Here is a 21,296-nt window from a genome sequence, read left to right on the forward strand (position 1 = left end):
TGACATCTGTGCCCAGCGGGAGAGCAGTGGTGATAAGGGCTAATTATGCGAGATTATACTTGTTTACAATAGCAAACCTACTGTACTGTACTATATATATATATATACAGTGCCATGCAAAAGTATTCGGCCCCCTTGAACTTTGCGACCTTTTGCCACATTTCAGGCTTCAAACATAAAGATATACAACTGTATTTTTTTGTGAAGAATCAACAACAAGTGGGACACAATCATGAAGTGGAACGACATTTATTGGATATTTCAAACTTTTTTAACAAATCAAAAACTGAAAAATTGGGCGTGCAAAATTATTCAGCCCCTTTACTTTCAGTGCAGCAAACTCTCTCCAGAAGTTCAGTGAGGATCTCTGAATGATCCAATGTTGACCTAAATGACTAATGATGATAAATACAATCCACCTGTGTGTAATCAAGTCTCCGTATAAATGCACCTGCACTGTGATAGTCTCAGAGGTCCGTTAAAAGCGCAGAGAGCATCATGAAGAACAAGGAACACACCAGGCAGGTCCGAGATACTGTTGTGAAGAAGTTTAAAGCCGGATTTGGATACAAAAATATTTCCCAAGCTTTAAACATCCCAAGGAGCACTGTGCAAGCGATAATATTGAAATGGAAGGAGTATCAGACCACTGCAAATCTACCAAGACCTGGCCGTCCCTCTAAACTTTCAGCTCATACAAGGAGAAGACTGATCAGAGATGCAGCCAAGAGGCCCATGATCACTCTGGATGAACTGCAGAGATCTACAGCTGAGGTGGGAGACTCTGTCCATAGGACAACAATCAGTCGTATATTGCACAAATCTGGCCTTTATGGAAGAGTGGCAAGAAGAAAGCCATTTCTTAAAGATATCCATAAAAAGTGTTGTTTAAAGTTTGCCACAAGCCACCTGGGAGACACACCAAACATGTGGAAGAAGGTGCTCTGGTCAGATGAAACCAAAATTGAACTTTTTGGCAACAATGCAAAACGTTATATTTGGCGTAAAAGCAACAAAGCTGAACACACCATCCCCACTGTCAAACATGGTGGTGGCAGCATCATGGTTTGAGCCTGCTTTTCTTCAGCAGGGACAGGGAAGATGGTTAAAATTGATGGGAAGATGGATGGAGCCAAATACAGGACCATTCTGGAAGAAAACCTGATGGAGTCTGCAAAAGACCTGAGACTGGGACGGAGATTTGTCTTCCAACAAGACAATGATCCAAAACATAAAGCAAAATCTACAATGGAATGGTTCAAAAATAAACATATCCAGGTGTTAGAATGGCCAAGTCAAAGTCCAGACCTGAATCCAATCGAGAATCTGTGGAAAGAACTGAAAACTGCTGTTCACAAATGCTCTCCATCCAACCTCACTGAGCTCGAGCTGTTTTGCAAGGAGGAATGGGAAAAAATGTCAGTCTCTCGATGTGCAAAACTGATAGAGACATACCCCAAGCGACTTACAGCTGTAATCGCAGCAAAAGGTGGCGCTACAAATTATTAACTTAAGGGGGCTGAATAATTTTGCACGCCCAACTTTTCAGTTTTTGATTTGTTAAAAAAGTTTGAAATATCCAATAAATGTCGTTCCACTTCATGATTGTGTCCCACTTGTTGTTGATTCTTCACAAAAAAATACAGTTTTATATCTTTATGTTTGAAGCCTGAAATGTGGCAAAAGGTCGCAAAGTTCAAGGGGGCCGAATACTTTCGCAAGGCACTGTATATATACATATATACATATATATATATATATATATATATATATATATATATATACAGTATATATATATATACACTGCTCACAAAAATAAAGGGAACACTTAAACAACACAATGTAACTAGTGTCCAGAGCATGGAGGCGCTACCAGGAGACAGGCCAGTACATCAGGAGACGTGGAGGAGGCCGTAGGAGTGCAACATCCCAGCAGCAGGACCGCTACCTCCGCCTTTGTGCAAGGAGGAGCAGGAGGAGCACTGCCAGAGCCCTAGAAAATGACCTCCAGCAGTCCACAAATGTGCATGTGTCTCCTCAAACGATCAGGAACAGACTCCATGAGGATGGTATGAGGGCACGACGTCCACAGGTGGGGGTTGTGCTTAGAGCCGAACACCGTGCAGGACGTTTGGCATTTGCCAGAGAACACCAAGATTGGCAAATTCGCCACTGGCGCCATGTGCTCTTCACAGATGAAAGCAGGTTCACACGGAGCACATGTGACAGATGTGACAGTCTGGAGACGCTGTGGAGAACGTTCTGCTGCCTGCAACATCCTCCAGCATGACCGGTTTGGCGGTGGGTCAGTCATGGTGTGGGGTGCTCGCCAGAGGTAGCCTGCCTGCCATTAGGTACCGAGATGAGATCCTCAGACCCCTTGTTAGACCATATGCTGGTGCGGTTGGCCCTGGGTTCCTCCTAATGCAAGACAATGCTAGACCTCAAGTGGCTGGAGTGTGTCAGCAGTTCCTGCAAGAGGAAGGCATCGATGCTATGGACTGGCCCGCCCGTTCCCCAGACCTGAATCCAATTGAGCACATCTGGGACATCATGTCTCGCTCCATCCACCAACACCACGTTGCACCACAGACTGTCCAGGAGTTGGCGGATGCTTTAGTCCAGGTCTGGGAGGAGATCCCTCAGGAGACCATCCCCCCCCTCATCAGGAGCATGCCCAGGCATTGTAGGGAGGTCATACAGGCACGTGGAGGCCACACACACTACTGAGCCTCATTTTGACTTGTTTTAAGTACATTACATCAAAGTTGGATCAGCCTGTAGTGTGGTTTTCCACTTTATTTTTGAGTGTGACTCCAAATCCAGACCTCCATGTGTTGATAAATTTGATTTCCATTGATAATTTTTGTATGATTTTGTTGTCAGCACATTAAAGAAAAAAGTATTTAATAAGAATATTTAATTCATTCAGATCTAGTATGTGTTATTTTAGTGTTTCCTTTATTTTCTGAGCAGTGTATATACAGTGCCTTGCGAAAGTATTCGGCCCCCTTGAACTTTGCGACCTTTTGCCACATTTCAGGCTTCAAACATAAAGATATAAAACTGTATTTTATTTTTTTGTGAAGAATCAACAACAAGTGGGACACAATCATGAAGTGGAACGACATTTATTGGATATTTCAAACTTTTTTAACAAATCAAAAACTGAAAAGTTGGGCGTGCAAAATTATTCAGCCCCCTTAAGTTAATACTTTGTAGCGCCACCTTTTGCTGCGATTACAGCTGTAAGTCGCTTGGGGTATGTCTCTATCAGTTTTGCACATCGAGAGACTGACATTTTTTCCCATTCCTCCTTGCAAAACAGCTCAAGCTCAGTGAGGTTGGATGGAGAGCATTTGTGAACAGCAGTTTTCAGTTCTTTCCACAGATTCTCGATTGGATTCAGGTCTGGACTTTGACTTGGCCATTCTAACACCTGGATATGTTTATTTTTGAACCATTCCATTGTAGATTTTGCTTTATGTTTTGGATCATTGTCTTGTTGGAAGACAAATGTCCGTCCCAGTCTCAGGTCTTTTGCAGACTCCATCAGGTTTTCTTCCAGAATGGTCCTGTATTTGGCTCCATCCATCTTCCCATCAATTTTAACCATCTTCCCTGTCCCTGCTGAAGAAAAGCAGGCCCAAACCATGATGCTGCCACCACCATGTTTGACAGTGGGGATGGTGTGTTTAGGGTGATGAGCTGTGTTGCTTTTACGCCAAACATAACGTTTTGCATTGTTGCCAAAAAGTTCAATTTTGGTTTCATCTGACCAGAGCACCTTCTTCCACATGTTTGGTGTGTCTCCCAGGTGGCTTGTGGCAAACTTTAAACAACACTTTTTATGGATATCTTTAAGAAATGGCTTTCTTCTTGCCACTCTTCCATAAAGGCCAGATTTGTGCAATATACGACTGATTGTTGTCCTATGGACAGAGTCTCCCACCTCAGCTGTAGATCTCTGCAGTTCATCCAGAGTGATCATGGGCCTCTTGGCTGCATCTCTGATCAGTCTTCTCCTTGTATGAGCTGAAAGTTTAGAGGGACGGCCAGGTCTTGGTAGATTTGCAGTGGTCTGATACTCCTTCCATTTCAATATTATCGCTTGCACAGTGCTCCTTGGGATGTTTAAAGCTTGGGAAATATTTTTGTATCCAAATCCGGCTTTAAACTTCTTCACAACAGTATCTCGGACCTGCCTGGTGTGTTCCTTGTTCTTCATGATGCTCTCTGCGCTTTTAACGGACCTCTGAGACTATCACAGTGCAGGTGCATTTATACGGAGACTTGATTACACACAGGTGGATTGTATTTATCATCATTAGTCATTTAGGTCAACATTGGATCATTCAGAGATCCTCACTGAACTTCTGGAGAGAGTTTGCTGCACTGAAAGTAAAGGAGCTGAATAATTTTGCACGGCCAATTTTTCAGTTAAAAAACGTTTGAAATATCCAATAAATGTCGTTCCACTTCATGATTGTGTCCCACTTGTTGTTGATTCTTCACAAAAAAATACAGTTTTATAGCTTTATGTTTGAAGCCTGAAATGTGGCAAAAGGTCGCAAAGTTCAAGGGGGCCGAATACTTTCGCAAGGCACTGTACTAACCTAGCATATTACTACTCCAAAACCATCAACATTTTCCTCTCTAAACAAGTGGATGATTTATTTTAAGGCTTCCCTATGTGTATATAAAATAAAATTATGTATCTAACTTTATTGGATTTATATCTACCACTTTTTCTAAATTACAAAAAATATGATAAATTTACTTAAAGTGTTGATGAAACAGAGGAAATTTGTAGTTGATCAAAACTAGCGTCTCGCACTCTCGTACCCTTATTTTTCTTCCAATTGAATCTCATGACGGAAGCATGGAGGTTTTTATTCTAGGCATGAAAATATTTCAACATCAAAAAAAACACGCCCTGTTAAGAACTCTTTATTTTTTTAAATATTTTTATATATATATTGACAACAATATGTGTCTACACTGATATCTCGTCCTTGGCTGCCAAATGTATAGGTTTCCACATAATATTTAAATTTAGGAGGTGCACGTTAATCATTATTTTAGCGATCCACGGTAGACGTCCAATGCTGTCATGCATATGGTAATATGGTCAAACATTTGCTAGCTAGCTAACCAACAACAGTAACAATATATGTGAGAGACAACAAGCGCTCATTGTGCAACTTTATTTATGTTTTCAATAAACATTGGAGACGAAACCTAGTTTACATGTTGTCAATCTAAGGCAACCCTATCTATTTTGCCCATTGTTGCGCACACGTCGGTTGAATTGCTAAACAACCACCCCGTGTATTGAAGTTGAAATTTCAAATGGTTAAGGTAAGTGTTAAGGTTAGGGTTAGGTAAGGGTTATGGTTAAGGTTAGAGTTTTGGTGGGGGGGGGGGGGGGATTGTAATGACATTACCAGCAGTAAGATTTGAGTTTGATTTCCAAAAAGACAAGGACTGTAGCTTTCAAATGATTTGTCACTTTCTATTTTCTGTCAACAATATTTTTTGGTGGGGCACCCCCAAAACTCGCCTTGCCTGGTACCGGGTCCCAATCAACCACTCAGAGTTTAAAAGGCTAACCATGTTGTAAATTAGGTCCATCAGGATGAACCTCTCAGTGACACCATTGTAGAAGTCTTCTTTATTCCTTTTGAGTTTTAAACATTTCTCAGTCCCAGTTGACATGAGGGCCAAGGATGGCACAGTTGTACTTCACCAACACTCCCAATACATAATGACTGCTTCTATCAAATCATTCTGTATTCTGTTGGATGTACCCAGAAACACGGTGGAAGTCTCCAAGTGTCAAGCTAGCCTTACATTTTTGTCAGCAAAGGTGTAGAATAACTTCACATAGTTGCCACGAGTACATGAGCTAGCTTATTACCGCGTAATGCTAACACATGTTACCCTCGGTAGGATGTTGCTCTAATTGTCCTTCGAAATCCTACAGTTTTCCTTTATTGTGGTTGTTTTTTCTGCTAATTTATTGCCAGATTGATCCATCTGTTCCCAAATGTTTTTAGAGTGATATGGTGTTGGATATGGGATGCCAACTTGTCATGTTTGTTGAGGGCATTGGTCAGGTTGTTGAGGTTGCAGAAGCCGCATGCTATGCAATCGTTGTCCCTGATTGAGAAGAGCAGGCAGCGTAACTAGTACAGACGTCTACTGGTAGCGCAACCACACAGCCATTGTTTTCATTCATACCACTCCTGTTTAAACAATCTGATGATTTTCTGTTCCTTTAGGAAGTGCAGGTGTTTTTCTCCCTCTCTGAATTACTGTATACCAAGTTTTCCTTTACAGTCCAACTGGGATTTTTTTTGCGGCGCAGTATAGTGTCCATTTTATCAGGTTGTTTTTGCTTGCTAGCTAGCTAGCTAGCTTCATTCAGTTTAAGGGATGCGTGCGCCAAATGATGTAGACTCCCAAATGTGCAGAGCTCACCCACACAACATTTTTAGGCAATACGCATTCACAAAATATCTAATCCGCTCAATGAAACAAATGTCAGCTAGGAAAAGCAGTGAGGCCTATGCTGACTCTGTCCATTAACAGCCTTTGGAGTCAGGAATGGCATCAACTAATTGAATGGATGGGGACATTGAGGAGAAAGGCATGCATATCCTGGCACTTTTCCTGAGGTTTTGATGCAATTTGTTGAGCAAGTGTTGAGATCTTGACCATAAAAAACACCAGAATCAATTAGAAAAAACATTAGATAAGAAAATAAATATTTGTATGTAATTGTATTTTTACTAGGCTTTTCATAACTGCTTATTTTATTAGATTATCACAGGGTAAGCACTGCCTACCCTGACTGCACATTGCTGCATCTCATAGCCTTCAAAGTACAGTCACCAGATTGTGAGGACAGATGCTGGGAGACATGAAGCAAGTACAGGGAGTGAAGATTTAATGGATAAACGGACATTTAACAAAACAAGAACACCGTCTGGACAGGGGGAACAAAATGGCATTAAGACATTAATGCAGACACGTGGAAGAAACTGAGGAAGTGACAGATATAGGGAAGACAATCAATAAAGTAACAGAGTCCAGGTGAGTACCATGAAGTGCTGATGTGCGTAACGATGGTGACAGGTGTGCTTAATGATGGGCCGCCTGGTGCCCTTGAGCGCCAGAGAGGAAGAGCTGGAGCAGGCGTGACACAGATTTTTTTCTTCATAAATTTAAATGAGGAGATTGAGCTTTTAAAGAAAAACTAATACAGCAGCAAACCCTCCACCAGACAGACTGACATAAACATTCTAAAGTAAAATTGGTGGAACATTGTGTGTGTCATTCCAGGACCCTCTATTGAAAAATTTCCAGATTATACTACCATGTCCATCCACTCCCCCAGACACCATCTTGGGATGAGGAAATCTGTTTTTCTGCCTGTCAATCTGGGGGGCTAGTACCCTTCCCTTTCTGTCATATCTGCCCCTGAACCAATCATTCTCTCCATTCAGACCGTGTTGCTGGCAATACAGAGCGAGCTGCAGAGCAGGCAGGAAACTACATGGAGTGAATAGCGGCCCACATTGCATCCTATTCAGCTGCAGACGGATTTTCCCTAATATATAGGGAATAGGGTGCCACTTAGGACATTTAAACTGCAGACTGGAGCCACAGGGACCTGCGGGCTGAAAAACAAGGAAGTGGGAGAGGGAAAAGCAAAACGGGTGATTTCTCTGTATTTGGGACTGAAGCACACAAACTTCATGACCGGCTAGCCACTTCAGCACATTGCTTTGGGAAAATTGGATTAGTCTAGTTTTGTTTAGTGGTGTATGCTTGTGTAAGCACTGATGTTGTGTGATGCAGTACTCACACTCAGACTCAGACCCAGACAGAGCTTTGTTCCAATTGAATGTCCCATTTCTGTTAGGGTGAGTGAATGAGGACCCAAAAGCGAATCAACTTAAACAGAGCTTCTTTAATTACCAAACATAGGTAGGCTCAGATGGACCGGCAGATTCCGACAGGACAGGACAAGGTTACAGCAAACATGACGACAGTCTGGTTCAGGCATGAATGACACAAACAAACAAGAATCCGACAAGGACAGGAGCAGAAACAGAGAGAGATATAGGGACCTAATCAGAGGGAAAAAAGGGAACAGGTGGGGAACGGGGTGAATGGGTAGTTAGAGGAGACAAGGGACAGCTGGGGGAAAGCGGGGGAGAAAAGGTAACCAAACACGACCAGCAGAGGGAGACAGGGTGAAGGGAAAGGACAGAGACAAGACAACATGACAGTACATGACAGTACCCCCCCACTCACCGAGCGCCTCCTGGCGCACTCGAGGAGGAAACCTGGCGGCAACGGAGGAAATCATCAATCAGCGCACGGTCCAGCACGTCCCGAGAGGGAACCCAACTCCTCTCCTCAGGACCGTACCCCTCCCAGTCAACTAGGTACTGATGACCACGGCCCCGAGGACGCATGTCCAAGATTTTACGGACCCTGTAGATAGGTGCGCCCTCGACAAGGATGGGGGGGGGGGGGGGGGGAAGACGAGCGGGGGCGCGAAGAACGGGCTTAACACAGGAGACATGGAAGACCGGGTGGACGCGACGAAGATATCGCGGAAGAAGAAGTCGTACTGCGACAGGATTAATGACCTGAGAGATACGGAATGGACCAATGAACCGCGGGGTCAACTTGCGAGAAGCCGTCTTAAGGGGAAGGTTCTGAGTGGAGAGCCAAACTCTCTGACCGCGACAATATCTAGGGCTCTTAGTTCTACGCTTATTAGCAGCTCTCACAGTCTGCGCCCTATAACGGCAAAGTGCAGACCTGACCCTCTTCCAGGTGCGCTCGCAACGTTGGACAAAAGCCTGAGCGGAGGGGACGCTGGACTCGGCGAACTGAGATGAGAACAGCGGAGGCTGGTACCCGAGGCTACTCTGAAAAGGAGATAGCCCGGTCGCAGACGAAGGAAGCGAGTTGTGGGCGTATTCTGCCCAGGGGAGCTGTTCTGACCAAGACGCAGGGTTGCGAAAAGAAAGACTGCGTAAGATGCGACCAATAGTCTGATTGGCCCGTTCTGCTTGACCGTTAGACTGGGGGTGAAAGCCGGAAGAGAGACTGACGGAAGCCCCAATCAAACGGCAAAACTCCCTCCAAAATTGAGACGTGAATTGCGGACCTCTGTCCGAAACGACGTCTGACGGAAGGCCATGAATTCTGAAAACATTCTCGATGATGATTTGTGCCGTCTCTTTAGCAGAAGGAAGCTTAGCAAGGGGAATGAAATGAGCCGCCTTAGAGAACCTATCGACAACCGTAAGAATAACAGTCTTCCCCGCTGACGAAGGCAGTCCGGTGACAAAATCTAAGGCGATGTGAGACCAGGGTCGAGAGGGAATAGGAAGCGGCCTGAGACGGCCGGCAGGAGGAGAGTTACCGGACTTAGTCTGCGCGCAGACCGAACAAGCAGCCACGAAACGACGCGTGTCATGCTCCCGGGTGGGCCACCAGAAACGCTGGCGAATGGAAGCAAGCGTACCCCGAACGCCAGGGTGGCCGGCTAACTTGGCAGAGTGAGCCCACTGAAGAACGGCCAGACGAGTAGGAACGGGAACGAAAAGAAGGTTCCTAGGACAAGCGCGCGGCGACGGAGTTTGAGTGAGTGCTTGCTTTACCTGCCTCTCAATTCCCCAGACAGTCAACCCGACAACACGCCCCTCAGGGAGAATCCCCTCGGGGTCAGTGGAGGCTACTGAAGAACTGAAGAGACGAGACAAAGCATCAGGCTTGGTGTTCTTAGAGCCCGGACGATAAGAAATCACGAACTCGAAACGAGCGAAAAACAGCGCCCAACGCGCCTGACGCGCATTAAGTCGTTTGGCAGAACGGATGTACTCAAGGTTCCTATGGTCAGTCCAAACGACAAAAGGAACGGTCGCCCCCTCCAACCACTGTCGCCATTCGCCTAGGGCTAACCGGATGGCGAGCAGTTCGCGGTTACCCACATCATAGTTACGTTCCGACGGCGACAGGCGATGAGAAAAATACGCGCATGGGTGGACCTTGTCGTCAGAGAGGGAGCGCTGAGAAAGGATGGCTCCCACTCCCACCTCTGACGCGTCAACCTCGACAACGAACTGTCTAGAGACGTCAGGTGTAACAAGGATAGGAGCGGATGTAAAACGATTCTTGAGGAGATCAAAAGCTCCCTGGGCGGAAACGGACCACTTAAAGCACGTCTTGACAGAAGTAAGGGCTGTGAGAGGAGCTGCCACCTGACCGAAATTACGGATGAAACGACGATAGAAGTTCGCGAAGCCGAGAAAGCGCTGCAGCTCGACGCGTGACTTAGGGACGGGCCAATCAATGACAGCTTGGACCTTAGCGGGATCCATCTTAATGCCTTCAGCGGAAATAACTGAACCGAGAAATGTGACGGAGGAGGCATGAAAAGTGCACTTCTCAGCCTTCACAAAAAGACAATTCTCTAAAAGGCGCTGGAGGACACGTCGAACGTGCTGAACATGAATCTGGAGTGACGGTGAAAAAATCAGGATATCGTCAAGGTAAACGAAAACAAAGATGTTCAGCATGTCTCTCAGGACATCATTGACTAATGCCTGAAAGACAGCTGGAGCGTTAGCGAGGCCGAAAGGAAGAACCCGGTATTCAAAGTGCCCTAACGGAGTGTTAAACGCCGTCTTCCACTCGTCCCCCTCCCTGATGCGCACGAGATGGTAAGCGTTACGAAGGTCCAACTTAGTGAAAAACCTGGCTCCCTGCAGGATCTCGAAGGCTGAAGACATAAGAGGAAGCGGATAACGATTCTTCACTGTTATGTCATTCAGCCCTCGATAATCTATGCAGGGGCGCAGAGACCCGTCCTTCTTCTTGACAAAAAAAAACCCCGCTCCGGCGGGAGAGGAGGAGGGGACTATGGTACCGGCGTCAAGAGCTACAGACAAATAATCTTCGAGAGCCTTACGTTCGGGAGCCGACAGAGAGTATAGTCTACCCCGGGGGGGGGTGGTTCCCGGAAGGAGATCAATACTACAATCATACGACCGGTGTGGAGGAAGAGAGGTGGCCCTGGACCGACTGAACACCGTGCGCAGATCGTGATATTCCTCCGGCACCCCTGTCAAATCACCAGGCTCCTCCTGTGAAGAAGAGACAGAGGAAACAGGAGGGATAGCAGACATTAAACATTTCACATGACAAGAGACGTTCCAGGAGAGGATAGAATTACTAGACCAATTAATGGAAGGATTATGACAAACTAGCCAGGGATGGCCCAAAACAACAGGTGTAAAAGGTGAACGAAAAATTAAAAAAGAAATGGTTTCACTATGATTACCAGAAACAGTGAGGGTTAAAGGTAGCGTCTCACGCTGAATCCTGGGGAGAGGACTACCATCCAGGGCGAACAAGGCCGTGGGCTCCTTTAACTGTCTGAGAGGAATGTCATGTTCCCGAGCCCAGATCTCGTCCATAAAACAGCCCTCCGCCCCAGAGTCTATTAAGGCACTGCAGGAAGCTGACGAACCGGTCCAGCGTAGATGGACCGACAAGGTAGTGCAGGATCTTGAAGGAGAGACAGGAGTAGTAGCGCTCACCAGTAGCCCTCCGCTTACTGACGAGCTCTGGCCTTTTACTGGACATGAAGTGACAAAATGACCAGCGGAACCGCAATAGAGACAGAGGCGGTTGGTGATTCTCCGTTCCCTCTCCTCAGTCGAGATGCGGATACCTCCCAGCTGCATGGGCTCAGCACCCGAGCCGGCAGAGGAAGATGGTAGTGATGCGGAGAGGGAGGCGACGGAGAGCGCGAGCTCCTTTCCACGAGCTCGGTGACGAAGATCAACCCGTCGCTCAATGCGAATAGCGAGTTCAATCAAGGAATCCACGCTGGAAGGAACCTCCCGGGAGAGAATCTCATCCTTTACCTCTGCGCGGAAACCCTCCAGAAGACGAGCGAGCAAGGCCGGCTCGTTCCAGCCACTGGAGACAGCAAGAGTGCGAAACTCAATAGAGTAGTCTGTTATGGATCGATTGCCTTGACATAGGGAAGACAGGGCCCTGGAAGCCTCCTCCCCAAAAACAGATCGATCAAAAACCCGTATCATCTCCTCCTTAAAGTCTTGATACTGGTTAGTACACTCAGCCCTTGCCTCCCAGATTGCCGTGCCCCACTCACGAGCCCGTCCAATAAGGAGAGATATGACGTAGGCGACACGAGCAGTGCTCCTGGAGTAAGTGTTGGGCTGGAGAGAAAACACAATATCACACTGGGTGAGGAACGAGCGGCATTCAGTGGGCTCCCCAGAGTAACACGGCGGGTTATTGATTCTGGGCTCCGGAGATTCGAAAGCCCTGGAAGTGGCCGGTGGATCGAGGCGGAGATGGTGAACCTGTTCTGTGAGGTTGGAGACTTGGGTGGCCAGGGTCTCAACGGCATGTCGAGCAGCAGACAATTCCTGCTTGTGTCTGCCTAGCATCGCTCCCTGGATCTCGACGGCTGAGTGGAGAGGATCCGAAGTCGCTGGGTCCATTCTTGGTCGGATTCTTCTGTTAGGGTGAGTGAATGAGGACCCAAAAGCGAATCAACTTAAACAGAGCTTCTTTAATTACCAAACATAGGTAGGCTCAGATGGACCGGCAGATTCCGACAGGACAGGACAAGGTTACAGCAAACATGACGACAGTCTGGTTCAGGCATGAATGACACAAACAAACAAGAATCCGACAAGGACAGGAGCAGAAACAGAGAGAGATATAGGGACCTAATCAGAGGGAAAAAAGGGAACAGGTGGGGAACGGGGTGAATGGGTAGTTAGAGGAGACAAGGGACAGCTGGGGGAAAGCGGGGGAGAAAAGGTAACCAAACACGACCAGCAGAGGGAGACAGGGTGAAGGGAAAGGACAGAGACAAGACAACATGACAGTACATGACAATTTCAAACATTCTCATTTGGTGAGGAGTGGCACAGCCAGCCCCGGTTCCGATTCTCTTTAACTCTCATACCCACTGTGTGTGCATGCTCACTGTAGCCAGTTCTGGGTTTTGGTTGAATTACAGTTCATTCTGAAGTCTATAAAGAAACAAGAGAGCTGCCAGGGAAAGAGGAGCAGAACTGAGCTGAATTGTTCTCTCTGAATGCTGCAGCAGCAGAAATAGCATATACTACATTAATCAGAAAGGGTTCATTCGGTGATATGGTTTCCAACTCTGAGATTGAGAACTCTTTTTTTTCTCTGGCTTTCATATTCTCTTCCTGGGACTTTGTGCTTATCTCCAATTGTTCCTCTCATCTTCCCTATGCCTCCCTGGGCAGTCCTGAGATGGGTGGACGGTGCTGAAGATTTTTGGACGGCGCGCCAGCTCCTGTTTGATGTTCCCTTCCATTACTTGGGAAGCTTCCGCCTTGGATGAGGAAGGGGGGAGAAAATAGGGGTAGAGGTTGGGGGTATGTGTGGAAAAGGAGCTGAGCAAACCTTTTCTTTTTAGAAAAGAAAAATCCTGGTGACAGATCAAAAGTGCTACACTCTTGATCTGATGCCTCTAAACAAACCAAGGCCTTGCAGGAGTTCTCAAACACTATGAAGATATTCAAGGCAATACTGGAAGTAGAAGAGAGCTCCGCGTAGTGTGCATTTGCAAAGACATAGACGTGTTTGTTTGCTTTTGATTGTCTGAGTGGGGTAATTTAATGGATACAGGTGTAGGTCCTGTCACAAACTTACATGCTCTCTGTCACCTGGGGCTGCATGGTGAATTGACCCAAAACGCAAAGGACAATGATTTAAGGGCCAGTACACCCCCCCCCCCCCCCCCCCCACACACACACACACACACTTTGAGGGGCCAAAATGTATCTCTCTATTACGGTATCCAGATAATTGACTACCTAAATATGTGTTAGAATAACACAGTTGCATCCATGCCTGGTATCTACAGTGGGTTCGGAAAGTATTCAGACCCCTTGACTTCTAAAACAGATTACATTTTTACAAATCCTCATCAATCGATACACAATACCACATGATGACAAAACGAAAATAGGTTTTTAGACATTTTTGCAAATGTATAACATTTAAAAAAAAGGAAATACCTTATTTACATAAATATTCAAAACCTTTGCTATGAGACTCAAAATTGAGCTCAGGTGCAAGGATGTTTCCATTGATCATCCTTGAGATGTTTCTACAACTTTATTGGAGTACACCTGTGGTAAATTGTTTGGACATGGTTTGGAAAGACACACGCCTGTCTATATACGGTCCCACAGTTGACAGTGCATGTCAGAGCAAAATCCAAGACATGAGGTCAAAGGAATTATCCGTAGCGCTCCGAGACAGGATTGAGTCGATGACCAAATGAGAAACAAGATTTTCTGGTCTGATGAAACTAAGATTGAACTCTTTAGCTTGAATGCCCGTCTGGAGGAAGCCTGGCACCATCCCTACGATGAAGCACGGTGGTGGCAGCATCATGCTGTGGGGATGTTTTTCAGCTGCAGGAACTGGGAGACTAGACAGGATCGAGGGACAGATGAACATAGCAAAGTACAGAGAGATCCTTAATGAAACCCTGACCCAGAGCGCTCAGGACCTCAGGCTGGGGTGAAGGTTCACCTTCCAACAGGACAGCAACCCTAAGCACACAGCAAAAACAACGCAGGAGAGGCTTCGGAACAAGTCTCTCAATGTCCTTGAGTGGTCCAGCCAGAGCTCAGTCTTGAACCTGATTGAACATCTCAGGAGAGACCTGAAAATAGCTATGCAGCGATGCTCCCCATCCAACCTGACAGAGAATGAGAGGATCTGCATAGAAGAATGGGAGAAACTCCCAAATACAGGTGTGCCAAGCTTGTAGCCTCATACCCAAGGCTGTAATCGCTGCCAAAGGTGCTAAGTAAAAGTACTAAGTAAAGAGCCTGAAAACGTTTGTAAATGTAATATTTCCGGTTTTTATTGTATAGTACATTTGCAAAAATGTAAAAAAAAAAAAAGTTATGAGGAAACAAACAATTTAATCCACTTTAGAATAAGGCTGTAACGTAACAAATTGTGGAAAAGTCAAGGTGTCTGAATACTTTCCGAATGCACTGTATCAGAGACTTGTTCTCAGAAGAGAACTTTGATGCCATCTATATGAATGTATAATCTCTGTGGTAACTTTCATCTGTACAGAGTGAACTTTGACGACACTGTATGGAAGGATCACTTTTTTCCTCTTTTATTTGCCATTATTTGCATTGGTCTCATCCCCCACACAAACCTTTAGATGCTATGACATCCTATGAAGATTGGGCCTGTGTGATCAGGTTACTTACTGTAACTTGGTATTGTTTGACTGGTCAATGGTGGTTGGTTTTGGTTTGAAAAAGTCACACCTCCAGATGTTGGACAGTGACACATTTGTTGTTGTTTTGGCTCTGAAATAATACAATGACAATGAAGTTAAAGTGCAGACTGTCAGCTTACATTTTTTACATTTTCATAAATATCGGGTGAACCATTTATAAATCCAGCACTTTTTGTACATGGTCTCTTCATTTTAGGCGACCAAGTTATTGGGACAAAATTCACTTATATGTGTACTGAAGTAGTAAAAAAAATATTTGTCTTACTGAGATTTATTGTCAGGGCCCAGGTCTGACAGAATCTGTGCAGAAGATCTAGGTACTGCTTTAGGCCCTCCTTTGTTGGGGACAGAAGCACCAGATCATTAGCAAACAGTAGACATTTGACTTCAGATTCTAGTAGAGTGAGGCCGGGTGCTGCAGACTGTTCTAGTGCCCTAGCCAATTCATTGATATATATGTTTATTTTATTTTTATTTATTTCACCTTTATTTAACCAGGTAGGCAAGTTGAGAACAAGTTCTCATTTACAATTGTGACCTGGCCAAGATAAAGCAAAGCAGTTCGACACATACAACGACACAGAGTTACACATGGAATAAAACAAACATACAGTCAATAGTACAGTATAAACAAGTCTATATACGATGTGAGCAAATGAGGTGAGATAAGGGAGGTGAAGGCAAAAAAAGTAGTAAATACAATATAGCAAATAAAACACTGGAATGGTAGATTTGCAATGGAAGAATGTGCAAAGTAGAAATAAAAATAACGGGGTGCAAAGGAGCTAAATAAAATAAATACAGTAGGGAAAGAGGTAGTTGTTTGGGCTAAATTATAGGTGGGCTATGTACAGGTGCAGTAATCTGTGAGCTGCTCTGACAGTTGGTGCTTAAAGCTAGTGAGGGAGATACGTGTTTCCAGTTTCAGAGATTTTTGTAGTTCGTTCCAATCATTGGCAGCAGAGAACTGGAAGGAGAGGCGGCCAAAGAAATAATTGGTTTTGGGGGTGACTAGAGAGATATACCTGCTGGAGCGTATGCTACAGGTGGGAGATGCTATGGTGACCAGCGAGCTGAGATAAGGGGGGACTTTACCTAGCAGGGTCTTGTAGATGACATGGAGCCAGTGGGTTTGGCGACGAGTATGAAGCGAGGGCCAGCCAACGAGAGCGTACAGGTCGCAATGGTGGGTGGTGTATGGGGCTTTGGTGACAAAACAGATGGCACTGTGATAGACTGCATCCAATTTGTTGAGTAGGGTATTGGAGGCTATTTTGTAAATGACATCGCCAAAGTCGAGGATTGGTAGGATGGTCAGTTTTACAAGGGTATGTTTGGCAGCATGAGTGAAGGATGCTTTGTTGCGAAATAGGAAGCCAATTCTAGATTTATCTTTGGATTGGAGATGTTTGATATGGGTCTGGAAGGAGAGTTTACAGTCTAACCAGACACCTAAGTATTTGTAGTTGTCCACGTATTCTAAGTCAGAGTAGAGTCCAGAGTAGTGATGTTGGACAGGCGGGCAGGTGCAGGCAGCGATCGGTTGAAGAGCATGCATATAGTTTTACTTGTATTTAAGAGCAATTGGAGGCCACGGAAGGAGAGTTGTATGGCATTGAAGCTTGCCTGGAGGGTTGTTAACACAGTGTCCAAAGAAGGGCCAGAAGTACACAGAATGGTGTCGTCTGCGTAGAGGTGGATCAGAGACTCACCAGCAGCAAGAGCGACCTCATTGATGTATACAGAGAAGAGAGTCGGTCCAAGAATTGAACCCTGTGGCACCCCCATAGAGACTGCCAGAGGTCCACACAGCAGACCCTCCGATTTGACACACTGAACTCTATCAGAGAAGTAGTTGGTGAACCAGGCGAGGCAATCATTTGATAAACCAAGGCTGTTGAGTCTGCCGATGAGGATGTGGTGATTGACAGAGTCGAAAGCCTTGGCCAGATCAATGAATACGGCTGCACAGTAATGTTTCTTATCGATGGCGGTTAAGATATCGTTTAGGACCTTGAGCGTGGCTGAGGTGCACCCATGACCAGCTCTAAAACCAGATTGCATAGCAGAGAAGGTATGGTGAGATTCGAAATGGTCGGTAATCTGTTTGTTGACTTGGCTTTCGAAGACCTTAGAAAGGCATGGTAGAATAGATATAGGTCTGTAGCAGTTTGGGTCAAGAGTGTCCCCCCCCCCTTGAAGAGGGGGATGACCGCAGCTGCTTTCCAATCTTTGGGAATCTCAGACGACACGAAAGAGAGATTGAACAGGCTAGTAATAGGGGTGGCAACAATTTCGGCAGATAATTTTAGAAAGAAAGGGTCCAGATTGTCTAGCCCGGCTGATTTGTAGGGGTCCAGATTTTGCAACTCATTCAGAACATCAGCTGAACGGATTTGGGAGAAGGAGAAATAGGGCAGGCTTGGGCGAGTTGCTGTGGGGGGTGCAGTGCTGTTGACCGGGGTAGGAGTAGCCAGGTGGAAAGCATGGCCAGCTGTAGAAAAATGCTTATTGAAATTCTCAATTATGGTGGATTTATCAGTGGTGACAGTGTTTCCTATCTTCAGTGCAGTGGGCAGCTGAGAGGAGGTGTTCTTATTCTCCATGGACTTTACAGTGTCCCAGAACTTTTTTGAGTTAGTGTTGCAGGAAGCAAATTTCTGCTTGAAAAAGCTAGCCTTGGCTTTTCTAACTGCCTGTGTATAATGGTTTCTAGCTTCCCTGAACAGCTGCATATCACAGGGGCTGTTCGATGCTAATGCAGAACGCCATAGGATGTTTTTGTGTTGGTTAAGGGCAGTCAGGTCTGGGGAGAACCAAGGGCTATATCTGTTCCTGGTTCTACATTTCTTGAATGAGGCATGTTTATTTAAGATGGTTAGGAAGGCATTTATAAAAAATATCCAGGCATCCTCTACTGACGGGATGAGATCAATATCCTTCCAGGATACCCCGGCCAGGTCTATTAGAAAGGCCTGCTCGCTGAAGTGTTTCAGGGAGCGTTTTACAGTGATGAGTGGAGGTCGTTTGACCGCTGACCCATTACGGATGCAGGCAATGAGGCAGTGATCGCTGCGATATTGGTTGAAGACAGCAGAGGTGTATTTAGAGGGCAAGTTGGTTAGGATGATATCTATGAGGGTGCCCGTGTTTAAGGCTTTGGGGAGGTACCGGGTAGGTTCATTGATAATTTGTGTGAGATTGAGGGCATCAGGTTTAGATTGTAGAATGGCTGGGGTGTTAAGCATGTTCCAGTTTAGGTCGCCTAGCAGCACGAGCTCTGAAGATAGATGGGGGGCAATCAGTTCACATATGGTGTCCAGAGCACAGCTGGGGGAAGGGTGGTCTATAGCAGGCGGCAACAGTGAGAGACTTGTTTTTAGAGAGGTGGATTTTTAAAAGTAGAAGTTCAAATTGTTTGGGTACAGACCTGGATAGTAGGACAGAACTCTGCAGGCTATCTTTGCAGTAGATTGCAACACCGCCACCTTTGGCAGTTCTATCTTGTCTGAAAATGTTGTAGTTTGGAATTAAAATTTCAGAATTTTTGGTGGTCTTCCTAAGCCAGGGTTCAGACACAGCTAGAACATCCGGGTTGGCAGAGTGTGCTAAAGCAGTGAATAGAACAAACTTAGAGAGGAGGCTTCTAATGTTAACATGCATGAAACCGAGGCTATTACGGTTACAGAAGTCGTCAAAAGAGAGCGCCTGGGGAATAGGAGTGGAGCTAGGCACTGCAGGGCCTGGATTCACCTCTACATCGCCAGAGGAACAGAGGAGGAGTAGAATAAGGGTGTGGCTAAAAGCAATAAGAATTGGTCGTCTAGAACTTCTGGAACAGAGAGTAAAAGGAGGTTTCTGGGGGCGATAAAATAGCATGAAGGTATAATGTACAGACAAAGGTATGGTAGGATGTGAATACAGTGGAGGTAAACCTAGGTATTGAGTGATGAAGAGAGAGATATTGTCTCTAGAAACATAATTGAAACCAGGAGATGTCATTGCATGTGTGGGTGGTGGAACTAATAGGTTGGATAAGGTATAGTGAGCAGGACTAGAGGCTCTACAGTGAAATAAGCCAATAAACATTAACCAGAACAGCAATGGACAAGGCATATTGACATTAAGGAGAGGCATGCTTAGTCGAGTGATCAAAAGGGTCCGGTGAGTGGAGATGTTGGTTGGGGGTCACGACGATTTAGACAGCTAGCCAGGCCATCGGTAGCAAGCTAGCATAGGATGGAGGTCTGTTATTAGCCACCTCTTGCGTTCCGTCAGTAGATTAGTGGGGTTCCGTGTGGTAGAGGGAATCAATCCAAATCACACAACAACAACAAAAATAAAAACAATATATATTGTTATAGAGGCCCAAGAAGAAGAACAACAACAACAACAACAAAAAAAAAAATATATATATATATATATATATATATATATATATATATATATAATAATACAAATAAATAAATAAATTGTCCGAAGAGGATGGGGCTTAAGCTGCATCCCTGTCTCACCCACGGCACTGTGGAAAGAAATGTGTGTTTTTTTGCCAATTTTAACCGTTTTGAATAGATAACTATTCACTATTCATTAACTTCATGTTGTTGTTTGTTTAGAGTTTTCCCAGAAGTGGTTAGATTCTATGGATTCCTCAATTACATTGAACTGATTTCTGACGTGCTGTTCCTTCTTTTTCAGTAGTGTATTTCTGTATTATTTTTGTGATTCACCATAGTGAAAGTGTAGGCTCAGGTGTTCTGGGTCTCTATTTTTTTGGTTGGATAGGTTTCTCAATTTCCTACTTTTGCATTCTTCATCAAACCATTTTTCATTGTTCTTCATTTTCTTAGGCTGTCTGATTGACATTTTTAGATTTGCTAGGGAAGCTGAGGGGTCAAATATACTGTTTAGGATTTATAATGCCAAGTTTACACCTTCACTATTACAGTGAAACATCTGGTCCAGGAAATTGTCTAGAAAGGGATTTAATTTGTTGTTGCTTAATTGTTTTTTTGGTAGATTTCCACACCACTTTCCTTCCTTCTACAATACCAGTCAAAAGTGTAATAACACCTACTCATTCAAGGGTTTTTCTTTATTTTTACTATTTTCTACATTGTAGAATAATAGTGACGACATTCAAAACTATGAACTAACACATATGGAATCATGTAGTAACCAAAAGAGTGTTAAACGAATCAAAATATATTTTATATTTGAGATTCTTCAAATAGCCACCCTTTGCATTGATGACAGCTTTGCATACTCTACACCGGTAGTTTATTGCATTTCTTAATATTTTTCAGGCCTTTGATGCCTCATGATTGAGCAAAGCTCTGTTCAAGTAGAGTGTGATTTTGCTGTGATCTGATACGGGTGTCAGTGGACTGATTGTGAACGCTCTAAGAGACTCTGGGTTGAGGTCAGTGATAAAGTAGTCTACAGTACTACTGCCAAGAGATGAGCTATATGTGTACCTAACTTAGGAGTCGCCTCAAAGCCTACTATAGTCTTGACTTTCTTCAGCTTCTTAGGGACAGGCCCCTTTTTTCTCCACTTCCTGTCTGAATAAACTGCCTGTAGCTCTGGCCCTGGAGCCAGGATATGCATATAATTGGTACCATTGGAAAGAAAACACTTTGAAGTTTGTAGAAATGTTAAAATAATGTATAAGAATATAACACAATAGATATGGTAGGAGAAAATCCAAATAAAAACCAACCAAAATGTTGTTGTTGAGAGAGACCATCCTCTTAGAAATGCAAGAGAAAGGTCATGTTGAAAATTAGCTCCCTGGATGCAATTCCTATGGTTTCCACTGGGTGTCAGCAGTCTATGTTCAAGGATTCAGGCTTGTAACTTTAAAAACGAATACAAAATATCAGTTTTAGTAGAATGACACAGTTTTCGGAAT

This window comes from Oncorhynchus mykiss, chromosome 6 (assembly GCF_057628025.1).
Source record: "Oncorhynchus mykiss isolate SJ-2025 chromosome 6, ASM5762802v1, whole genome shotgun sequence".
NCBI lineage: Eukaryota > Metazoa > Chordata > Actinopteri > Salmoniformes > Salmonidae > Oncorhynchus > Oncorhynchus mykiss.